Genomic DNA, 8958 nt, shown 5'->3' with positions numbered 1-8958 from the left:
GAGAAAGTTGGAGTAGGTGTGTCCCAGCCCAGGAGGAGGAGGAGGAAAAAGGAGGTGGGAGAATTGAGGCGGATCATCCCCTCCTGCCAGCTCTGGAGTGGAGGGAGGGAGCCAACTGGGTTGTGGCCCAGAACTCACGGTGGGGAATCAAGTTATGGAAAATGACGGCTGGAGAGTTGCTGAGAAATCGGGCCCATCTCCACCTCCCTTCTCGGTTTTACAGAGGGATAAACTGAGGCCCTGGACAGGTTGTACTTGCATGAGGACACAAAGAGACCATGAGGCACTGGGAAGGGACACAGGTCGCTCAGCTCTCCGGCCAGTGTTCTCTCCTCTCTCCTCCCCACGCTGCAGATCTGGATGAACGACCACAGTCTCCCCTCCCCGCAAGGTCTGGTTAATAACTCCCTACCTCATGAGGTTGTTATGAGGATTAAATGAGATAACAGTTGAGGGAAGGCACTTGGCAGAGAAAGTCCCCTGTAAAAGGTAATTCTTCTTCTCATTGTTATTAGCTGTGCCTTCCTCAGTAAGTGACTTAACCTCTCTGAGCTCTGGTTTCCCCAGCTGTGAAATGGGGGTAACAGGAATCCCTACTTCATAAGGTTGTGCAGAATCGTGAGACAGATAATGTGTGTAAAGTGCAAAGCACAGTGCCTGGCATCTCTTTTCCAGGTACTGTACTGGACACTGGTGACATAGAGGTAAATGAAATAGTTCCTGCCCCACAGAGCTGAAAATGGCTCTGTTACCATCCTGTTCATTCCCCCCGCTCTCCCCCGGCCCCCAGATTTACAACCCCTATGCAGCTTCCCTGGCAAATAAATGAGTCTTTGCTTGCATACCTCTAATTACAGGGAGCTCACTACCTCTTCCAGCAGTCAGTTCTGACTCAGCAATTCTACCTGATGTTCAGCTGAGTAGCAGCCCTTGAACCTGGTTAATAAACAAGAAGTCTACATATCTTTATTATTACTATTATTATAACTATACGACTCAAGACAAATGATGTCAGTTTGCTGTCTCTATTTCCTCTTTTGTTAAATGGGCTCAAAACTGCTGGGGCCACTCAGAACAGAACTATTTCCTCTGCCACGCGACAAAACCTAAGGCCTGATTCTCTGGCTAGGACTTGGTTTTCTAAAAGTTCAGTCTGGACCCTATGGCTAAGTGGCACCGTTAAGGTTCTGGTCTTGTTTATGGAGGAGTAATGAGGCTTTTGGTGGTTTCCCAGCCCTCAGGAGATATCCATTCATGGAGTGGCTGCAGCCACTGTGGGCCATGCCCTCAGGGATCTGTCACCGGGGTCAGGGATGACCACAGGTGTCAAGCAGCTTCCACGTGTTGCCCAAGACATCTAGAGGGGCCCCCTAACAGGAAGAGTCACCCAGGTGTTCCCTCCTACAAGTTGCATGAGAGGCCTAGGGGTTTACGGCATGAGGGGGACTGCTGTGATCAACGCCAATGGGAAGGCTAACCTGGGCAATTATCCACTTGGTTGATTGCCACCCAAGTCTCCGAGTCTGGGCCGATTAGGCATTAACCCGAGGAAGGTGGCTGTGCGGCCCCTTTGGCTAGTCATGTGTGACTATCTGCCTTTGGGCTCCCCATCCTGGCCAAGGCGGGCCTCCAGCCTGTCCAGTGCAGGGATGTCTGCAGCCTGGGGATAAGGGAGCAACGAGGATTGGGATAGATCGCAGAAGCGCAGAACGCTACTGACATCCGTCCTCTCCTCCCCAGTTCCTCCACCATTCCTGCCCCAGGCCCTGATCCCCCACTCTGCGGGTCCCAGGACCTAACTGGGCGACCTTCTGGCCTCCAGCCCCCCAGGGAAATTGCACTCCTCACTGACCCCCAAGCATGCTTGCAACTTCTCACTCCTGAGCCCCTGCTCACAGCTTCCCGGACATCAAAAATGGTACCTATTCATCTTGGTACAGCCCATATGCCAGCTCCCCTCTGTGAGCTCCCCCAGACCATGGCCCTGACCTGAGTGAGAAGTAATAATAATAATAATAGCAGCTAATCTTTATGTCAGGCACTCATCTCAGCACTCTGCGGGGATTATCTCGTTTCTCTGCCGCCACAATGGATTAAGCGCTGTTATCATTCTCTAGTTTTCAGATGAAGAAACTGAAGCTCAGAAAAGCTTTAATTACTTGCCCAAGGTCACTGGTCTAGACTAAGCTAAGTTGCAAGCCCGCCTCCCTGCAGCATTGTGGCTGAACCTCCTGTGTGCCTCTCTGCTTTGTTCTACTTTTGTGGGTGCCTCTTTTCACATCACCTCCCACCCCACTCTGGTTTAAGCTCTTCAGGGATGGATCTCTGCCTAACCCAGGGGTTCTCAACCGAGGCTGCACACTGGCATCACCTGGGAAGCTTCTACAAATCATGGTGCCCAGGCCCCACCCCCCAGACCAATTCCATCAAACTCCCTGGGAGTGGGCCCCGGGCATCAGTTTTTCCCAGCAGTGTCAGCCACATCATAGGCATTTAAAGAATTACATCTGATTCTGAATCCCCTGCCTGGACCTCAGTTTCCCTGTCTCATTGAAGCAGGTGTTGAACTCTGATCTTTGACATCTAACTCTAGTATTCTAAAGCTCTAACATTCTTGACATAGGCTGTTGTAGGCTTCAAGAGAAAGACCTGGCAAATTATCACTGTCCACTCTCCTACTTGCCTGAGGAAAGCTGGACTGGTGAGCACTTCCTCCCTCCCTCCCTCCTAGCTTTTCCTTCCTAGAGCAATCTGTCCATGTTCACCATGGGGTAGAGAGTATAAATGAGGGGCTTGAGCAGTGATGAAAATTCTAACCAGATGACAAGTTTCAGGGTGTCCATGGATTCTGGAAGCACAGAGAGTATTATTTTCGTTTCTAATAGACTGAACCCCTCTGATTCCTTCTGGGGCAGGCTAAAGGCTCAGGTTAATTCAGTGAAAATCATAGACACGAATCATGAAAGACAGCGCATCACGGATGCATGTGCAGGACTGGCTGGCACGGGACTGAGGGGCTTCCGGGGATGCAGGACTTTCAGGGAAATGGGAACCGTCCGCCACCCTAATAGAGGGAACTGCTACATCACTGGCCCACATGAGTCGCATACCCAGAGTAGGTGCGGAGTGAGTGTGGCCCACCTTGGAGGACCAGTCTGGAGAAAAGATTCAGCTCATAGGGACAGTTGGCTGATGGACTGGTTACAATGAGAGAGCATGTTCAATGAACATGAGACGCAAGCTGTCATTTCCAGGGCTGGGGTCCCTTCTGTCATACTTCCCGGGGAGAGTCACATATAGCAGGATGGGAGTGGGTACAGAGCGGAGCCCCTGGAGTCTGGTTCGTGGACCTGTAGACAGGAAGGGCTCCAGAGACCTGGCTGTCCATGGGACCTGATGCCTTTAAGGAGGATGAAGTCATCATGGGATGAGGCCACCTGGCTCCGTGAGGGCTGCAGCCTGCAGCCAAGAGGAAGAAGCAGAAGGTGGAAGGCAGGTGGGCTGAGGGGGCCGAGCTGGGGATGTCAGCTGTGTGGCTGACAGACGGGACCCAGCAGGAGTGGGAACCGCCAGCCCTGGTGTTGCCTGGGGTGCCCGGGAATGTAATCAAACACTCAGCAGACCTGCTGGCCATGGGCATCTGGGCACCACCAGGCCCTCCAGCTCATCCTGACCCCCAGCTGGCAGTTCTGACAGGCTCCTGCCAGGAGAAGTGTCCGGCCCGGTTGGTGAGGCTAGTAAGAATGAGCTCATCCGCCCAATCCAGCCCTCAGTCAGCCTGCCTCAGGCTGGTGCTGGTAGGTGGGGTGTCGCTGAGAGCTCCTAGAGCCCGGCTGGCTGGTTCAATGTCTTTGGTTAGGTCACCGCAACAGGAAGAGGGGAGATGGGGGTCCACTCTGAGGACGTGAAATGGAACCTCTGATGTAATCCCCACCTTTACCTGCCCCCAGACGGGGGGCTCGGATGTGGCCCTGGCCCCACTGAGAACCAGTATCCCTCCCATGTCCCCTCTCCACAACCGCGAACCACTTTTCCAGCATCATCTCCCATTTCTCCCTCTTGTATAGTAACAACAACAGTAACAATTGTGGTGAATATATGAATAACTGATATTTGTTCTAATTTATTATTTACTAGGCTAAGTACGCATCGTCTCATTTGATCCTCAGAGATCCTCCCAGTAAGGTACTACTATTATCATTCTCATTTTGCAGAGGAAGCAACTGAGATTCAGAGTTTAAAGGGACTTGTCCAAGGTCGTCATACCTTTAAATAGCAGAGCCCGGATTTGAACTAAGTTTATCTAGATCTAAAACCTGTGCTCTTAACCTCCGCCCTCTGTTATGCTCCAATCCAATCACAGGATTTGGATCCATGGCCATGCTGCCTATATCTAGATAGGCCCCCGCTCTTGATTCAGTGCTCTGCTGTCTCTGTCTTACAAATCCCAATAACTTTAAAAAAAATTTTTTTTTATTTTATGACTAAGCATTTTATTGGAAATCTTTTCTGTAAAGAGAACAAGTTTAATAGTTTAGAACTGCAAAATATTACCACCTCGTGGAATGCTGTCATAGTTATAGTCTATTGCTAGTGTCGTACACTGTCATGCTACCATGAAGTATTTCTGTATTACACACAGGGAAAGTAAGGCCAGGGAGGTTGACTTACCTGCTCCGGACCTTATAACCAATGAATGGCAGAACCAAGATCGAAAGTCTGAGCTTTCAAGCTTTTTACTCCACCCATGAAGTGACAACCAAGAAAAAACAATGTCACTTGACCTGCCTTAATGAAAAAAATTCACTTGTTTTCTGCCAGCCTTCTTCCAGTGATATTTGGTTTCTTAAGAATTAACATAGTAGGGATCACAGTATATAGCAAAGGGAAGTAACAAGGTCTCTGCTTGGTGCTTTAATCCAAAGGCGGACTAGGAAGAAATGGATATGTCCCCGAGAAGCCTGTTTCATTTTGGAACTGATTCAACCGAGTTTCAGGAAAAATCTAAAGTTCATTAACAGATTAAGAAATGAACAAGGAAGACAACGCTTAAATAGCTGTTGCTGCCCTGAATCCTGTTCAGAGCACCATTAGCACAACTAATGCCTAATTCTTCCTCATTTGGTTGAGGACTTAACCTAAGACAACTGAAGAAATAATTCTGAACACAAGTCCATCTAGGCAATGAACAATGGAGCTAGAAAACCTTTTACGATCCAATTACCATGTTTAGAGATATACTGAGTGTAGCCACAGACCCTGTCCAGCAGGGAAATTTGACAAAAACTCCTAGTCTCTTCCAATAACAGCTGTCTATGGATGTTATCATGAATAGAAAATGTTCTTACGCTCATTTCCTCATTAAGTAAACTGGACCACGCCTGTGGGGTCGAAATACAGAAAGGTCAAAGCACCAAGGCTAAAGACAAAAAAAGTCAAGTTGTGGCACCTATTATGTAAACAGACAAGAGCAACAGCTGTTCCCTTATCATACCATTGTATACAGCACTAGTTCCAATCCATCTCTTGACCCCAGCCCTTGCTTTCCCCAAATTCAACATTCCACTTGGTATACCCAGGTCATTACTGGATTCAGCTTTCTGGGTCCTTTAATTGGCTGCATATGCACTCTACACTAAATGTGATTAAGTACAAAAATAATAATAATAATAATGTCTTCAAGAAACCTTCATAACAAAATAACAGATTCCCTAGTAACAATTAGAGGATCAAGTTTAACAGGCCAAAATAGAAGACAAGGGGCTTCCCTGGTGGCGCAGTGGTTGAGAGTCCGCCTGCCGACGCAGGGGACACGGGTTCGTGGCCCGGTCTGGGAAGATCTCACATGCCGCGGAGCGGCTGGGCCCGTGAGCCATGGCCGCTGAGCCTGCGCGTCTGGAGCCTGTGCTCCGCAACGGGATGGCACAGGACAGCTCTGACCTCAGGCCCCCTATGCTGAGCAGTAGAGTCACTGGCAAATCCCCAAGGTGTAAGAGCTATAAGTATCCAGAGTCATGCAGGAAACAAGGATGTTTCTTTGTCATTAAGTCATCCTCTGAACTCTCTGCAGACCTTCCATCTGTAGCCACTTTCCAATTTGTGTGTTTGTTTGTCCTCTCCGGTATTTCATTGTTATCCGTAGGGATGTGGGCTTTTTTAATCTCTCTTTTTCCTTTTGGTTTTCTTTGTGTCTCTTTCCTCACTTTCCTCAGAACTGCCCAATGCAGAATCATCTGACTGAGAAGTGTCACTTTCTGCCTTTAAGAATAAAGCAGATTTCTTGAGAGACTTTTTCCTGGATTTTTTCTTGCGCTTATGTGGCTGTTTCCTTTTCCTGGTACTAAAAGCCCCAGTTTCTTCTGAGAACTGGCTTGAGGAATCTGCTGTTATATCTGTGGCTTCCTTTTTGCTTTTCTTCTGTTTTTTGTGTGACATTTTTTTCTGCTTTTTTTTTTTTTGTGGGATTTCTTTGACTTCTTGTGTTTGTGAGATTCATGGGTAGATGATTTTTACCTGGGGAGATGTTTTTTTCCCATTGGTAATATCTTGCTGATCACTACTGTTTCAAATTCTTCAGGGTATAACACCTTATATCCACTGTGACCCCATCTGTCTGGCATGTTAGCTTCATAATCATGTAACTTCTTGTTCCAGGATTTAGGCTTAAGAAAATCATCATCCAGTGCCCCAGAAGTTTCATTCTTTGGCCTCCAATAGTCTCTTTTGACTTTCTTCATCAAAACCATCACTACGCATCCGGCTTGAACTGCTGGGTAACATTTTCATTTTGGTCCCCCGGTACGCATCTTCCATCTGTTTCTCCAGTTCTCTTGTTTTCCACATATCTGATTCCTCCTGAGTCTTATTGTGAGCATCTATGTGCTGGATGACGTTCCTCAGGAGGACCGTCCCCAAGGGAACTCAGGACATTCTTCAATCCCTCGATCTGTGCGCCGCAGCCTTGCCCCAAATAACTTTTTTTTTTTTTTTTTTTTTTTGCGGTATGCAGGCCTCTCACTGTTGTGGCCTCTTCCGTTGCGGAGCAGAGGCTCCGGACGCGCAGGCTCAGCGGCCATGGCTCACGGGCCCAGCCGCTCCGTGGCATGTGAGATCTTCCCGGACCAGGGCATGAACCTGTGTCCCCTGCATCGGCAGGCGGACTCTCAACCACTGCGCCACCAGGGAAGCCCCCCGATAACTTTTGAATGAGGTTCACTCATGGTCGTTTCGCACTGTGCCAAGCAGATGAGGTAGCAGGTTCTGCAGATCAGCCAACCTCAGCCCATCACCCTCCATTGGCTCATGCTGTGTGTCTACCTGGTTTGCCATCCCGCCCGCACCTACCAGATCCATCACAAGGTTGCCCAATCCAGGAGCATCTCTTGGCCTCCCTCTCCACACCTCCCCATGAACTGCTGGGGCTTCTGTGCTCTTTGTGGAGCACAGATTGCTGTGTTCCGGTCTGACAGTGAGGTCAGGGCAGGATACCACTGTGTGGTCCTCCTCCCCCTTGCTGTACCTGTCAGGGGAGTGGGACACAGGGGGCGGTTTGAACTTGATGTTAGACAGTTGGATTCAAACCCAGCTCTGCCATCTTGCAGCTGTGTGACATTGGACAAGTTACTCAACCTCTCTGGGAAGTAGTTTCCTCATCTGCCAGATGGAGGTGGCAATGGAGGGTGGCCGAATGGGGTTCTTATCTTGCAGGGGTTGTCAGGATTAAATAAGGTAATGAATCAGTAAAACTAAGCAGTGTGCCTGAGGCGAAAAATGGTAGTGTTCTGGATCAGTTCGGTGTCTAATTCATCTATGAATTTCCAGTAGGTCTTCATATAGTGCTAATGAAACGTGGTAGGTGCAGAGGAGGAATAGACGTGAAATTGTTTTGCGAGTACCAGAATGCCACACGTGTAGAGAGTAGGACATGATTACGGATGCAGAAACTGAGGCCTGGAGAGATTTCCTGGCCTGCTCAGGGCCCCACTGCCCTCTCTTCCCCGCTTGCTCGGGTGCTCAGGTCCTGCTGGGTCACCTCCAGGTCAGCAAGGCAGAGGCCCTCAGGGGCAGGAGTCTGCTCTCTGCTGCCTGAATTCCGGAGGCAGCTCTGGCAGCCCCACCGGCCCCATCTTCCTCGGCAGCCACATTCCAGACATTCTGCCCAGGCGAGGAAGAGGCCAGCCCGAGGGAGGAAATCCGGAACCACTAGACAGGGGGTGGCAAGGAGAGAGGTCTCCTGGGGACCAGGCTTGCTGGCGCTCTGGGTCCCTCAGCACAGCAGGTGCTTCTCACAGGCCAGACCTCAGGCCACCCAAGGCTCCTTTGTGGGTGCTGGGGGAGCTGCTCATGAGGAAAAAGACTAGCAGCACAGCGGTTTTCTAACTTAAGACTCTGTAGGCCTCGTGGAGCGACAGAGCGATGAGGTTGTTAAAAATGCACGTTCCAGGTCCCACTGCCCCCATTATGGAGGGGCCCAGCATTCTGCATTTTTAAATGAGCCTCCAAGAGGGTGCAAAATCAGGTTTGGGAGCCTCTGAGTCCATCCACTGTATAGATGAGAGATGAAGAAGATGCAGTCAAGAGAGGGAAGAGAATGGCCCAAGGTTACCTAGCAACCAGGCTGTCCAAAGGGGAGCCACTGCCGCTGATGGAAACAGGAGGGCCTCAGAGGCAAGATGCACAAGAGCAGGGAAACCCAGAAAGGAAGAGGAGCTGAGAACAGGGTGGCTCAAGGGAAAGTTAGAAAGATGGATAATCATTCCCCGTCTTTCCCCACCGCCATCCCTGTACCCCTGTCCCTCACAGAGGCTGCTAACGATCCCAGCTCAGTGGTACACCAAGCCCCATCTGCTCACACGCTGCCTGTGGACAACCACGCCCACCCCCCATCTCCTCTCTCCTCATGCGTTGCCTCCTCATGTCACCGTGTACAAGAGAGTAAGACATCCTGGGCTCAAGTCC

At 49.8% G+C, this 8958-nt stretch overlaps 1 pseudogene; it reads right to left on the bottom strand.

Moving 5' to 3' along the window:
* Positions 1–5996: 5996 nt before the first annotated feature.
* On the bottom strand, positions 5997–6961 carry LOC113606765 (uncharacterized protein NKAPD1 pseudogene; annotated as a pseudogene).
* Between the last annotated feature and the right edge of the window lie 1997 nt (positions 6962–8958).

The sequence above is a fragment of the Aethalodelphis obliquidens genome, unplaced genomic scaffold (assembly GCF_003676395.1).
Source record: "Aethalodelphis obliquidens isolate GAN/ISIS:26980383/991018 unplaced genomic scaffold, ASM367639v1 scaffold45, whole genome shotgun sequence".
NCBI lineage: Eukaryota > Metazoa > Chordata > Mammalia > Artiodactyla > Delphinidae > Aethalodelphis > Aethalodelphis obliquidens.
Note: the sequence above shows the minus strand (reverse complement) of the source record. Positions and strands in the feature narration are given on the sequence as shown.